This window comes from Chiloscyllium punctatum, chromosome 11 (assembly GCF_047496795.1).
Source record: "Chiloscyllium punctatum isolate Juve2018m chromosome 11, sChiPun1.3, whole genome shotgun sequence".
Classification (NCBI taxonomy): domain Eukaryota; kingdom Metazoa; phylum Chordata; class Chondrichthyes; order Orectolobiformes; family Hemiscylliidae; genus Chiloscyllium; species Chiloscyllium punctatum.
In genome coordinates this window covers 31888194-31903068 of record NC_092749.1, presented here as the reverse complement: position 1 = coordinate 31903068, position 14875 = coordinate 31888194, and the positions used below count along the sequence as shown (strand labels likewise).

The 14875-nt window shown below is 41.4% G+C and overlaps 1 protein-coding gene across 1 annotated transcript in view; it reads right to left on the bottom strand.

The window, feature by feature from the left end:
- LOC140482871 (ALK tyrosine kinase receptor-like) overlaps positions 1-14875 on the bottom strand; it is a 1059465-nt gene that overhangs the window by 506736 nt on the left and 537854 nt on the right. The window lies entirely within an intron of this gene.

Below are 14875 nucleotides of genomic sequence, written 5' to 3'. Positions count from 1 at the left end.
CTAGTACACTGATTATCAACAGTTGAAGCATGTAATGAATGCTCATTCCATGACCAATAAATCCTGGAGTGCAACTCAAACCTGGAGCTCCTGGTTTCGAGATGCAAGATCTTCCAGTTATGTGATTTGATCTATTCTTGTCACATGTACCAAGATACAGTGAAAAGTACTGCTTTGCATGCTATCCTGCTAAATTATACCTTACATACGTACATCAAGGTAATAGAGCAGATTGCAGACTATAATGTTACAGCTACAGGGAAGGTGCAGAGAAAGATCAACTCTAATATATGAGTGGTCCGTTCACAAAGTCATAAAGAACACCAAGTCTTCACATAGATTCAGCATAAATCTGCAGCTGACATGAAGACGGGACCAAAGCGTAAGAATGGAGTTGATATTAGGTACCGAAGATTTGAATAGCATGGAGTAAAACTACATGAAGGTAGTCCCTTTAAAATGTAGTATGGAAGTAGGGTAATAAAGGAGGATGGCATGGTCAGCCACATAAAATGATACAAATAGGTAGAGGAAGAATGGGGGTAGAATACATACTGTTTGTTCTGAATTATTTACTGATAAGGGAAACAATAAGTCGGTCTTATTTTCATCACCAGGAACCCAGGCATACTAATTCCAAATGCTAATTTCTAAATTCTAATGGAAAAACCCTTCTGAGGGCATCTATGTAAAACTGTCAGAGCACCATAAGAGATAATCAATGCTCTGTAATGTGCTTGAGGCTATAGTATTCCACTCAGATTTCATACAGCATCTGTACCTCCACGGTGTGCTGGAAATGTATAAAAAAGCTTCAAGCCGTTTTTTATTCTGAATATAAATAAAGTTAGAGCACTGTCCAGACTGAGATAATTCATTCAATTTTTGTGACTCAAAACATTTCTACACACTAGGTGTTTGTCTCCTGTGAGTTACTCACACCAAGTAGTCATTCGAGGTCAACTTGAATGGTGTTCACTTATTTCATCTCGAGAGTTTTGTATATTTTATAAGCCTGAGTCAGCCAAGTTGTCTTGACTCATGAGCACTTTCTAGAATTATACACCCACACATTCTGATCAAATCGATTTCAGACCTAGTTAGTACATTCCCTGGATAGTAAGAATCACTGAGCTACTGTATTGCGCACTGTTCAAAATAAACATGGACTTCTAAGTAACATGTTCAATATATTGTGAGTGACTTGATGGGTTTATTGGAAATATCTACAGAAAAATTATCCCAGCATTATTTTATGATCCATTTTAATAGCTGTGTTTCATTAACACTTGAGCTGCCTGAAATGATCATCCTGAGGTTTGCATATTGCGAAGAATGTGCAACCCAATGACCATCAGTTAGTTACAATCTGAGGATTTTATATGGGTTTAACAAGGTTGAAAAGGGGGGAAAGTGCAGTGTTATGTGTGTCCAATTCATCTTTGCCCAGGAGACCCCTGCTCCTTAAAAAGAAGCTTTAAACTTCCCTGACAGGGCCTTGGCTGTGTGGCTCTCAGACTTCTCAAACATTGGAGGGTTTGCTCCCACAGCAGTTCAAATTGTTTTGGGATTTGAATGACATCAAAAGATCTGAACTGATGTGCAGTCATGATCATGCTGCCTTCGTCTGTCAGGCACCTGAACCACCCGATAGAAAGGAAGTGTTAAAATGACACTGTGACCAGAAAAGAACAGCAAGACCAGTATTTGGGATTTTGACTCTAACTGTAATAATTGTATCTAGAATATAACATTTTGTAACAAAAACTGGAATTGCTGGAGAAAGTCAGCAGGTTTGGCAGCCTCTGTAGGCAGAAGGAGAGCTACCATTTCGAGTCCATTGACCCTTCTTCAGAACTATTCAAAATGCTCCATATCACCATCAAGGTGGGCACTTAGGACTCATGCCTCATATGCGGCTGCATCAACTCACCCTCACACATCCACCAACACTGACAACCATTTCCCATAGCCTGAGCATACTCCAGGTATTCAACGATAAGAGGCTCATCATCCAAACATAGTGCTCCCCAGCCACTGACTTCCTTCCTTCTGTTGAAGGGCAAGTGGCACATGGCAGAAGGGAGCAGAGCAGGAGGTATAAGCTCATCCATCTGGAGGAAGTGGTTTCAGCATCACGGAGTCTTACACAATTATAAAACACATAGATGGTGTCACGATTCACCCAATTCTGTCTCCACCAAATCCAATCTCCCCTTTCTCAACTTCTGCTTTTAGATGCCTGAAGGCTTCCAGCTGCCTAGTCACACCCGCCTCAAGAAATGAGAACAATACATTATCAATGAAGTGATCCAGAATTGCATGAGTTCATCTGTTTCCAGTGTGTACAGGGTGAGCTTCCTTCCTAACAAGGGGCACCCTACAGATCACAGCTCAAACAGCTGGAGTCCGCAGCTGGATACCAGCCAAAAGGTGCCATCTCCGAGGGATGAGGATTTCATGCCTGAACACTTTGGAAAGGAGATTAAATTGGAAAATTGTATTGATGCTTCGCAATGAATTGAGGACAAAATGGGAAGAGTGAAGATTTTCATACAGGTCAAAAAAAATAAATAAAACTGATCCTCACTGAGAACAAAAAGAGATGATGGGTTAGAAACAGCACTGAAAGACATCATTACTACACTGAATTTCATGTGCTACAACACAGCAATCAACAGCAGTCATTTTGCTAAACCATTAAACTGTTTCAGTGGCACAAGGTCTATACAAAAGATGCTGCTGCACTATTTGAAGAATGGCCAACATACTTCTCCCATCAAAAATATTACCAAAAACAGACCAAGTCATCATCAATTTTGTTGCAGTTTATGAGGCCAAGCTGTGAATAAATTGCTGCCTCTTTGGAGAGTGCTTCACCTCCAATTCTCTCTCCTTTCCTGTGCACCACCTTTGTTCAGTTCTGTTCAATTAAGTCTTAATTAGAAAACTCTCACAGATGGTTATCAGTGCTTAAGTACATAGAACTCCAGGGAAATGTACTTGCCTTTTCGAGAAAGGTGACTTTGTTGATATTTCAGCGCTGTCTCACATACTAGACTGTTTTATTCTGTTTAAATGATATGAATATTACAGATGTGGAATAAAAGGGTGAGTTTTTATATTCCCAAAACTAGCGTATTGAGGCACAATGCTAAGGTTATTGCTGAAAATGGTGGAGGTGATAGAATATTGGAATGGACAGAAACCAGATAGATAACAGGGAACAGACAGTAGGGTTCAGTGCTGGGGTTCTCAACATTTCATAATTCATATAAATGACTTGAGTGAAGAGGCTGAAGTTACAGTTGTTAAAATTTCCTGTCATAATGACATGTGGGAAGGTAAGTTCAGAGGACATTGGGAAGCGACAAAGGGATGTTGAAAATATAAAAGCGTGGGCAAAGATCTGACAGATACAGTATAAATGTGGGAAACTGTGAAATTGTCCATTTCACTAAGAAGAATAAAAAAAAGCATATAATTAGGAATGCTAATAGAATGTTATTGGTTATCGTTAAGTGAAATGAACATAAAAGCACAAAGACCATGCTTCAGGGTTATAGAATATTGGTGAGGACATATCTGGAGTACTGTTTCCAGGACTGGTCTTCTTATTAAAGTATAAATACACAGGAATTGTGTTAGAACCCTTACTGATTTTTAATTTTATTTTTAATTGATCAATTTTGATTCATTATTTGGAAGAATGAGCAGGGAATGACTGATGGACATTCAGACAACTCATGTTAAAAGGAAAAATAAACAGACCAAAACAAGATTTGTTTGTTTGTGAGGCTGGGCCTGGAGGTTAATTGCAGGCCGACCCTTTCTTAAATAGGATCTCCCTGATACAGAGAGCCCCCAGGAATAGCATCATGTTTAAACAGATAACAGAAGTTGGCTACTCAGGAGACCAGTACCTAGGAATTGGTTCCAGCAAGTAAGGAAGAGGCCATATGTTCAAGCCAATGGCAATTATTGAATGGTAATCGAAGCTTCAGGAAAAGTCAGTCGATCAGGGAAGAACGAGACATAACGAGATTGTTTCATGAACAATGTATTCTAAGAGATTGTTCTGGACTGCTACTGAAACAGCACAAAGATTTGACAGCTCCTTGCCTAGTCTGATATGCTAAAGAGTAGAAAACTGAGTTAGAAGTATTGCTGCCTTTGCTTGGGTGAATCGTGGGTAAAAATAAGGACTACAGATGCTGGAAACCAAATTCTAGATTAGAGTGGTCCTGGAAAAGCACAGCAATTCAAGCAGCATCCGAGGAGCAGGAAAACTGCTGTACTTTTCCAGCACCACTCTAATCTAGAATTGGGTGAATCGTAACCAACATTTCTGAAAAGCAGCCAAAGAGTCCACATTTATAACTGTGAAACAATGCACCATGAAAGCCATTTAAGTAATCTGGCGAGTTTTGTTATTGTCTTCTATTTATTCCTTAATTGAGTTTGTTTGTCTGGCTGTCTGGATTAGTGGTGCTGGAAGAGTACAGCAGTTCAGGCAGCATCCAAGTAGCTTCGAAATCGACGTTTCGGGCAAAAGCCCTTCATCCGGAAGGCTTTTGCCCGAAACATCAATTTCGAAGCTCCTTGGATGCTGCCTGAACTGCTGTGCTCTTCCAGCACCACTAATCCAGAATCTGGTTTCCAGCATCTGCAGTCATTGTTTTTACCTTGTCTGGCTGTCTGTCTTTTGTGTAAATGAAGGTTAGAAACAAATGTTACGGGTTTAAAGCACATACATTAATCAGCTTACCATTTCCACCTCAGTGTTCCCTCCACTCTGCTTTCTGAACCTTTGTTTTGCTGACATTTTTGGATAGCTTGTTGTTTTTACACCACGCTGCCAAGCATACAATCCCTTTCCTGTATTCCGCCTTGTCATTATTTGAGATCCAAACTACAATGGTGGTGTCATCAGCAAATTTGTAAGTGTAGTTGGGGAGGAATTTGGCCACACAGACATGAGTGTATAAGGAGTATAGTGGGGTGCGAGTATCCAGCCTTGCTGGGCACTGGTATTGAGGATTATTGTAGATGAGGTGGTGTCACCTATTCTTACTGATCGTGATCTATGGATCAGGTGAGGACCCAATTACAGAGGGGAGAATTGAAACCTAGATTTTGGAGTTTGGAGGTGAGTTTGTTTGGAATTATGGTGTCATGAGCAGAACTGTGTCAATAAGTAGGAACCTGTTGCATGTATCCTTGTTATCCAGATATTCCAGGTTGAGAGTCGGGCCAGGGACATGGTGTCTGTCATGGACCTACCTTGCACCGGTAGGTGAACTGAAAATGATCAAGGCAATGCGGTAGGCTGGAGGCGCCATGAGCCATGACCAACCGCTTGAAGTACTTCATAATCGTGGAGGTCAGAGCCACCAGATGCTAGTCATTGAGGCACACTGCATAATTTTTCTTTGACACCAGAATGATAGTTACTAAATAAACGTGAGGACTACAGATGCTGAAGAGCAGCGTTGAGAGTTTGGTGCTGGAAAAGCACAGCAGGTCAGGTAGCATCTGAAGAGCAGGAGAATCGACATTTCGGGCATAAGCCCTTCATCAGGAATGAGGCTTGTGGGCCGGGGTGGGGGGGCTGAGGGATAAATGGGAGGGGGTAGGGTTGGGGCGAAAATAGCTGAGAATGCAATAGGTAGATGAAGGTGGAGAGAAGGTGACAGGTCGGAGAAGAGGGTGGAGCGAATAGATGGGAAAAATGATGGACAGGTCAAGAGGGTGGTGCCAAGTTGGAGACTTGTGGCTGGGATAAGGTGGGGGGAGGGGAAATGAGGAAACTGGTGAAATCCACATTAATCCCGTGTGGTTGCAGGGTCCCAAGTTGGAAGATGAGGCGTTCTTCCTCTGGGCGTCGGGTGGTTAAGGTTTGGTGATGGAGGAGGCCCAGGACCTGCATGTCCTTGGTGGAGTGGGAGGGGGACGTTGAATTGTTCAGCCACGGAGCAGTGGGGTTAGTTAGTGAGGGTGTCCCAGAGATGTTGGTTGTCTTCTTGAAGCAGACATCAGATTGTAGTAAGGAGAGGTTAAAAATATCAGTGAATACTCCCACCAGCTGGTCCACACAGGATCTAAATGCATGATTGGGGCCACCATCCAGGCCAGGAAATGTAGTCAGAGGATCAAATCATAGACTATATTTATGCCACTTTCTTCGAACAATTTTAGACTGGAGACGTTTCTTAGAAAAGTATGTTCTCGAACCTACCAGGGAACAGACTGTTTTTCACTTGATGTGCAATGAGATAAAGGTTAATTTAGTATTGTAGTAGAGGATCCTATTGTAACATGATTGAATTTGATGTTCAATTTGAGAGGAAGGAATATGAATTCATTACCAGTGTCTTCAGTTTGAATTCTATAAGGGCAACTATTCATTTATAACAAAGGAGTTGGCTAATGTGGGCTAAATGAATAGTTAAAAGTAGGCTTGATACAGTAGGTAAGGAGATACAGTTCCCATTCATAAAAGAAATAATGTGAGCCACCCTCAGTGCCATGGACTTTCCTCTGAGTGCATTTCCCAAAGAAACCATCGCCTTGATTAGTTTCCAAATGGAACACTGATTGGTAAGCACAATACTGGGGGACTTCCAGGGATTTTCTTAGACTGCCTGGTAACACCTAATCCCTTTCTGCCTTCACACAACTAATCTGTGATGTGACTGCCTCCCTATATTAACCTCCGCCTTACAAATGCATAACAGTGACTCCAGCCACTGCTCAGATATGAATCCTAGAGATCAAGCCTGTTTAGCCATAAGGGTACATGCTGGGAGGATGTTCCCCTTGTGGAGACATCTTAAACATGGAGAAAAAATTTCAAAATTAGGGATCTCCCACTTAAGATGAAAATGAGGAAGATTTTTCTTTTTTGCAGAGAGTCATTAGGGTTTGGAATTATCTTCCACAGCGTGCTGTAGAGGCTAGGCATTGAATACATTTGGAGCTGAAGTAGACAAATTGTGAATTGAAAAGGGAGTGAAGTGTTATCGGAGGCAGGTAGGAAAGTGGAGTTAAAGCCAGAATTGCTTTAAATGGTAACAGTTCTGAACGGTTTAATATTACAGGCCACATTAAGTTTCCTGAAGAAGGGCTCATGCCCGAAGCGTCGATTCTCCTGCTCCTTCGATGCTGCCTGACCTGCTGCGCTTTTCCAGCAACACATTTTTAGCTCTGATCTCCAGCATCTGCAGTCCTCACTTTCTCCCACATTAAGATTTCCCCAATATGATGATGTCATAGAGTCTCACGCAGAGAAAATGATGAATCTTACTCGAGCTCTCAATGGAGACAGATGTGTCATCATTGTCTCCCGATTGACTAGTCAGACACAATAACTCAGACTATATAACTTGTACTTATTACTATCCTGCAATAAGCGACATTTTGTTAAAACAAGTGTTTCTTCTCATAAAGAATCATTAGCGGTTCATTCTCTATAACTATTAAAAAGTAGGTTTTAAGTCTCAAAAAAAAAGTGGAAAGTCGGATTGATAGCAGCCGTCTTCCTAAAACATTAGCTGATAATGTTTGGTACCATAGCACATACAACAACAATCAGACCAAGCATGACATTATTGAATAGTGAAGCAGGCTGCAGGGACTGAATGGACTTCTGCTCCTCCACTTGTGGGCACCACGGTGGCACAGTGGTTAGCACTGCTGCCTCACAGTGCCAGAGACCCGGGTTCAATTCCCGCCTCAGGCGACTGACTGTGTGGAGTTTGCACATTCTCCCCGTGTCTGCGTGGATTTCCTCCGGGTGCTCTGGTTTCCTCCCACAGTCCAAAGATGTGCAGGTTAGGTGAATTGGCCATGCTAAATTGCCCGTAGTGTTAGGGTATGGGTGGGTTGCGCTTCAGCGGGTCGGTGTGGACTTGTTGGGCCGAAGGGCCTGTTTCCACACTGTAATCTAATCTTCATAATCCAAATGTTATTATTGGTATGCAAGGGTGCAAACCATGACTTCAGCAGCTGCCAGGAACTTAATTCTTGTGGTGGGTTCAATTTAAGACAGAAAACTACTTTAGTCAACCCTACTGGAAAATAAATGAGCAAGTCAATGAAGAATAACAAGAATATCTTGCAGCAATTGATTGAGAGAAAGGAGGAGCAAACTTCAATTCCTCTGTAGTAAATGAAGCATTTCTTAAAATGTTGCAATGTTGGAAACACACTCACTATTTCCCACAATTAATCATTAGATTTTGGTCCAGAGTTGATATTGTTTCAAGCTCATCCAGTTGTAAGAGTTAAACAGACATGTTGTAGTTATGCAATTAGACATTGCTAGAACTCCGCACTCGAAAAATGATGCTACTGGCTCTTCTGTGCCTATTTGAAAGAAGCCAGTTTAATGTCTCATTCAATGCCATTATTTTTACGCCTCTCTTTCCCAATCTAACCAAAAAGATAACCAACAGCTCCTTTATTCATTTTCATCAATGACCAGGACATTAGCAGCTAGCAAAACTGCCTCATTTGAAAAAAAAAGACATTTTCTCAGGAAACTGAAAGACAACAAAATCTACATTTATCTAACTAGACAATAAAATCTATATTTAACTAACTTCTATTACACAGAGGATTTATGTGTGGCTGTTAATTTACAGGCAATCTTCTCTCAGCACTAGTAATTAGTCTTCTATTGACGTCAGATAGAATTATAGAAATTAAAACACAGAGGTCCATCATAGCCTTTTCAGTGCTAGCTCCCAAATATAGCTATTTACTCTAATCCCATTTCCTTGCAACCATTGATATTCTCCCTTTTGAATTCAACTTATTAGACAAGGACCCAAGGGCACATCCTCAGGGTGAAGGGATGACCCTTGAGACCTGAGATGAGGAAGGATTTCTTCAGCCGGAGGGCAGTGAATCTGGGGAGCTTATTGTCACAGAAGGTTATAGAGGCCTAATTATTTAGTGTAGTTAAGACAGCGATAGATAGGTTCTTGATTAGTAAGGGGATCAAAGGTTATGGGGAGGGAGCAAGAGAATTGGGTTGAGGAACATATTAGCCATGTTCTAATGGTGGAGCAGAAACGCCTAACTCTGCTCTGATTTCTTCTAGCCATTTTGACTAATCTATTCACAGTTTTTACCTTAATAGCCATTTGTGGCAATGTGCTCCATGTTATCATGTCATTCCATGTGCTTAGAAGTTACGTTAACTGCGTCTTTATTCTTACATCATCCTTTGTTGCTGGAACAAAAACATAAATTGCTGGGAAAACTCGGCAAATCGGGAAGCAAAGCAGACTTAAAGTTTCAGGTCCAGTGACCCTTCTGCAGAATTGATGGCTTGGATCCAGTGACTCTTCTGCCAGACTTGCTGAGTTTTTCCAGATTTTGTTTCTGATTTCTAGCATCTGCACTTCTTTTGGTTTTTCTCTTGTTCCTAGGATTAGCTTGTCTCCAAAACAGGGTTGAGATTGTTGTAAGCATTTAACTTGCACCAGCACCTTGTAAATATAACAATTTGCTGTTGGCCGTAATTTTTAGCAGTTGCTCCGTAAAGCCAGTGCTACCTGTACTGTTCAGTGGCTGCATTTATCTGAAGGAGACTGAATATTGCATGTGTCTGACGCTCCTTCAAGGGAGCCTGCATCACTTAAAGGCTTCGGGAAATGCTGTAAATTTTTGAAGAATGACTGAATTGACTTCAGTAAGGCGTTCGACAAGGTTCCCCATGGGAGACTGATTAGCAAGGTTAGATCTCATGGACTACAGGGAGAACTAGCTGTTTAGATACAGAACTGGCTCAAAGGTAGAAGACAGAGGGTGGTGGTGGAGGGTTGTTTTTCAGACTGGAGGCTTGTGACCAGTGGAGTGCCACAAGATCAGCGCTTGGCCCTCTACTTTTTGTCACTTACATAAATGATTTGGATGCGAGCATAAGAGGTACAGTCAGTAACTTTGCAGATGACACCAAAATTGGAGGAGTAGTGGACAGCGAAGAGGGTTACCTCATTACAACAGGATCTGGACTAAATGGGCCAATGGGCTGAGAAGTGGCAGATGGAGTTTAATTCAGATAAATGCGAGGTGCTGCATTTTGGGAAAGCAAATCTTAGCAGGACTTATACACTTAATGGTAAGGTCCTAGGGAGTGTTGATGAACAAAGAGACCTTGGAGTGCAGGTTCACAGCTCCTTGAAAGTGAAGTTGCAGGTAGATAGGATAGTGAAGAAGGTGTTTGGTATGCTTTCCTTTATTGGTCAGAGTATTGAATACAGGAGTTGGGAGGTCATGTTGCGGCTGTACAGGACATTCGTTAGGCCACTGTTGGAATATTGCATGCAGTTCTGGTCTCCTTCCTATTGGAAAGATATTGTGAAACTTGAAAGAGTTCAGAAAAGATTTACAAGGATGTTGCTAGGGTTGGAGGATCTGAGCTACAGGGAGAGGCTGAACAGGCTGGGGCTATTTTCCCTGGAGCGTCGGAGTCTGAGGGGTGACCTTATAGATGTTTACAAAATTATGAGGGGCATGGATAGGATAAAGAGACAAAGTCTTTTCCCTGGGATTGGGGAGTCCAAAGCTAGAAGGCATAGGTTTAGGGTGAGAGGGGAAAGATATAAAAGAGACCTAAGGGGCAACTTTTTCACGCAGAGGGTGGTACATGTATGGAATGAGCTGCCAGAGGATGTGGTGGAAGCAACATTTAAGAGGCATTTGGATAGGTATATGAATAGGAAGTGTTTGGAGGGATATGGGCCAGGTGCTGGCAGGTGGGACTAGATTGGGTTGGGATATCTGGTCGGCATGGACGGGTTGGACTGAAGGGACTGTTTCCGTGCTGTACATCTCTATGTCTCTATGAATATGCAACAAGAGACTAAGGACTGGCGAATATGCGGAGTGGATATTACCCCTTGTGGGATAGTCTCAGAACAGAGGGCATAATCTAAGCTAATGAGCAGCCCGATCAAGGCAGAGATGAGGAGGAATTTCTTCTGTCAGAGCAGAATGGGTCTTTACTGCAGAAGGCTATAGAGATTGGGTCATTAAGTATATTCAAAGTTGAATTAACCAGATTTTTAATCAGTAAACAAATGGGGAATGGACTGGAAAATCGAGTTGAGGATTGTCAGATCATCCATGACCTCATTGAATGGCAGGGAAGACTTGATTGGGTGAATGGCCCACTTCAATTTTGATGTCTTGTGACCCAACAGCAATGACTTTTTCAAACAATGCAGTGGAACCAAGTGAGGAGGAGCGATACTCTATATGTGCAGAGGTTGTGATGGTAGTTGGAGAGGGGGATAAGGGGAGTGTGGAGAAAAGAAGGTAGTAATTGCAAGAAGGTCTTCAGACAGAAATAGGAGATAGTAACAGAAGTCAATGCCAGGAATCTAGTTGCAAGAACATGCATGCAGTAAAGGATGAAGTGAAATATCTCACATGAGTTCTGATGAAGTGTAATCATGATCTACAATATCCCACAGATATTATCTGATCTGCTAATTATTCCCAGCATTCCCTGTTTTTATTTTACACAAGGTGTCAAGTTAAGATAGTTCATCTGCATATGGTAACGCTTTCCGTATGCAGCTCAAGCTTTATCATGGTTTGGAGGTGTTGGTGTTGGATTGGGGTGTATAAAGTTAACAATCACACAACACTAGGTTATAGTCCAACAGGCTTATTTAGGAGCACTAACTTTTGGAGCACTGCTCTGAAAGCTTGTGCTTCCAAATAAATCTGTTGGACCATAACCAGGTGTTGTGTGATTTTTAACTCAATTCACAATAGCCTCATCACACAGTTATCAACAATCTCTATGAATCAGCATTCAGCCTTCAATTCACATCCTTTCGCTCAGGTTCATGTATTTAACACTGACAACTCAAAACGAGCACCTATTCAACAATAACATCAACCAGACAAGACATTCTCTGACGAGTTCTGTTGTTCCTACAGGACAAAGTAGCACACAGCAGAAAGAAATAAGAGTGAATTGGAGGGGACCAAGCCCCTCAGCACATTTTAATGACCATGAAACACAGAAAATAGGTACAGGAGTAGGCCGCTTGGCCTTTCGAACTTGTAGTATGGAAAGGGATTGATAATGATGATGGTATTTGTTCACCTTGTCTTCATCCTCTAGTCCCACATCTCCCTAAAGCCATGATTCCTTCTGTCTCTCAAGTTGCAAGAAGTGTGAGTGAACAATGCTTACTTTGTTCCTTTCCTGTCCTCCCAACTGAAGGCAAGAAGTCCTCCAGCACTCATCTGCACCCATTGGAGAAGCATCCCAGAATAATGGAAGGAACATGAATCACAAGCACGAAAGGAATGCAGATGGATGATCTGGCTATTTTTGAATGAATATATTGATAAAATTGGAATTCATTTTGCAGTTTCTGGGTTTTTCTTTTGTTTGTTCATCTGTTGGCAGAAAAAAAAGGTTGGATTTTTGCCTTCACTTCAGGTACTGCAAAGTAAAGCAATTTCTTGACATTGATATTCCATGTTTTAAAAATCATCCAATTCACCTGGTATTCAGGTGCCTGGTTCTCAGATGCAGGCTGGAGTCAAGCCTCCCACATCTCAAGGCAGACCCAAGACAGCTACTGAGATATGTGAAAAGGTGGTTAAGCAGGTAGGAACACCCATTTCACTTTACTGGGACTTTGGTCCTGTTCAAATTATGGATATTCATTTCCCCTCCGTGCTCCTCAAAGCCTCCTTGCTCCCATCACAACTGCTTTGCTCCCTCTCCTGCTAATGTTCCTTCCATACTTCTTTCATTCACCCGATTTCCTTCCATATGCTATGTATTCTCCACCATCATTCTTACAGTTTCCAATAAATAGAGAATCAATGGGCTATTGGCAAGTCGGGGAAAGTTTTGAAATGCTCCTGAAACTGACATAATAAATAAAAAATTACATGACACCGGGTTCAAGTCCAACAGGTTTATTTGAAACCACAATCTTTTGGAGTCACGCTCTTTCCTCAGGCAGCTGAGTGTGATTTTTGACTTTATTCACCCCAGTCCGGTACCTCTACATCATGACATAAAAAGCAAAGATTGACCGAAAATCTCCTCTGCAAGCCTTACAACCTTGTGAAACTGCCAATCAAACATAATAGCCGATAGTATTTATAATTAAAGTTTTAATCCATTTAACACGTCTTATCTTGTCTACATAAGCAAACTTTCAATTAAAAAAAATCACATAAAATCACAAATAACTTATTAGAACCTTGTAAAGCTGTCAGTCAAAAAAGCTAACCCCTACCTCTGCAAATGTTTAAGCAGAGTCAAGCTGAGCTAAGTTCATTAACCATTCCCAGAACTTAGCCAATCCTTCATAACGGGGCTATCCAGCAATTACGATGACAGAAACAAATCGCCTGCTTTGTTCCAGATCTTTGTTACAAATGCTTTGTGGAACTCTCAAAATTGTGCTACCTCAAACTGTATTGGCAGGAGGTTTTGCATTCCGTTCAATGTCATGTTTAATTGTGCATGGTTAAGATGGAAGTTGATTGTAATGTGGGGTTTTAAAAGTGCAACAGTGGGTTCAAATGAGCATCACCGCCGACTCTTGTCATCAACCTGCTGCTCTATATTCTGCCAGCTGATATTAAATATCTGCTCATAAATATGTTTAGTAACATTGCCCCCTGTTCATTTAACATTGTAAGTGATAATACACACTTTGAACTTGAACGTTGCATTTTTTCCATTTTGTACCTGGAAAACCGGGATCCCAGTTTAGCTCCCAGGGCTGTTGCTGATACTGGCTTTGTGCTTGACAAGTTCTTTCTCTCCTCCTTCTCCACTTAGGCCTCAAATTAAAGTAACAGACCAGGCCTTGATGAGACAATCAAAGAAGCATTTTTAAACACAGAATGCATAGAAATCAGAAGCTTACTCACCAGCCAGCTGTAAATGTTAATTAAATCTTCAAAAATCAGATCATAATAATTTTATAAATAAGGACAGCAAGTTATATGGAAAAAAGGTGGGTACGCTCTGCTTGCCTTGATCAGTCACAATTGCTTTGAACAACAACACAACAGGTTTGAGTCACTGACCTACTTAGATTGTCACATTTCTATGACCATGAATATTTTCCATTATTACTTTCTATTCTTATAAACAGCTAAAGGAATATTGCCCATCATCACAAGGGAGTTGACATACAAATGGGTGGAAGTTAAGGCACAATTGCACAAAGTTTTGGTTAGACACTTTCTGGGATGTTGTGCATAGTTCTGGCCACCATTCTGCAGGTAGAATATTTTGGATTGAGGGGATGCAGCACATGTTCATTGGAATTATATTAAAGGATCACAATATGTGGACAGATTATAATAAGTCGCCATATACTTTCTCGAGTGGAGAGGATTAATGGGTGACATAACTGAAGTGTTTATGATGATTAAGTTAGGATGAAGGGTATGGATAGGATAAGTAGACAAGGTCTTTTCCCTGGGGTGGAGGAGTCCAGAACTAGAGAGCATAGGTTTAGGGTAAGAGGAGAAAGACATAACAGGGACCTACGGGCAACATTTTCATACAGAGAGTGGTGTGTGTATGGAATATGCTGCCAGAGAAAGTGGTGGAGGCTAGTGCAATTGCAGCATTTAAAAGGCATTTGGATGGGTATAGGAATAGGAAGGGTTGAGAGGGATATGGGCCAAGTGTTGGCAAATGGGACGAGATCAGATCAAGCTATCTTGTCGGCATGGACAAGTTGGACTGAAGGGTCTGTTTCTGTGCTGCACATCTCTATGAATCTAATGAATTTGATAGGGAGAGAGAGGAACAAAAAGTATTATCTCTGAAAGGAAAGCCCAGAACAAGGGGGATCTTTTTAAA